The sequence below is a fragment of the Metarhizium robertsii genome, assembly GCF_000187425.2.
Source record: "Metarhizium robertsii ARSEF 23 chromosome Unknown MAA_Scf_6, whole genome shotgun sequence".
In the NCBI taxonomy this organism is placed as follows: Eukaryota; Fungi; Ascomycota; class Sordariomycetes; order Hypocreales; family Clavicipitaceae; genus Metarhizium; species Metarhizium robertsii.
In genome coordinates, this window is record NW_011942204.1 from 2419822 (window position 1) to 2420979 (window position 1158).

Below are 1158 nucleotides of genomic sequence, written 5' to 3' on the forward strand. Positions count from 1 at the left end.
GAAGAGTTTGCAGAATTTTTAATGTTAATATATACAGAAACAATAAAGCAATACTCGAGTCAAGAACAGGGGGCAGTAATGGTCATACGAAATGAGCCCCTACAAAGTCAATACGCATTCAATGTTGCCGCTAGCATATATGAACCATTCCAGGACGTCTTCGGTCTTACTTGGCGACATATTCATACTTTAGTGTTTTTGTGGACAATCATTACACTATTGAGTCAAATATGTCGAACATTCCAACAATCGAGGCAATGTCAACTGCCTCAACCAACCACACAATCGGAACGGCAAAAGCAGCGTGTCAAACTCGTAATACCAATGCTATATAATATTAAGTTACACTTCGTCTGGAGGCCGAAAAAAGGAGGGGTTATAGGAAAACTTGGTGTGTCGCTGACAGATATCAAGCTATTGGTCATTGCAGAGCGGTCTAGTGACTCGGAATGGTCGCTTAAAGGTCAGGCCAAATTCTATGGAAGTTTGTCCATGGTCAAATGCGCGACTGATATTCAGTGGAAAATGAAACGGCAATTATTTCAGAATCTTCCACAATCTTGGTGGCTGAAGAAAAGGGCACCATTTCAGATGCTCATCCTCAAAGAGGCATGTGTCTCAAGTGATGATACGGCTGTAGTATAAAACACAGGTCCTACTAGAATATTGCTCATGAACCTGAATGCCTACTCTTCAGGTGATCTGCTGAGAATTTCCCACATAGTTTTCTTATCTCAAGGGAGATCAACCGCCGTATGGGGAAGGTTGAGGTAACGGAAGGTAACTCAAACATAATGTTACCTTTGGGGGCTGTCAACGAGGAAAATATCATCCCAGAAATTTCGAATGGACCTTGAACCTCTCTTGCTGCTGAAGCGATTTTGCTATAAGAGGGCTCGGTGGGCCTTGTGTTTGGTCGTTCTCCAGTACATTTGCCCAGTGGTGGACGAGAATAGCTTTCTTGTTAAACCACCATCCTTTCACGCACTCATGCTTCGCCTTGCATACGAAGAAGCAATACCAGGACAGGGAGTATGAGCTCCCATGATGTAGCATGCTTACCGAAACCAAGAGCAAAGTTGCCGTTCGGAAGGATCGACGCTGCAAGAGACTAACCGCCATTGCGTTGAGGGGGGTGGTCTGGATCCAGCTGCAAAA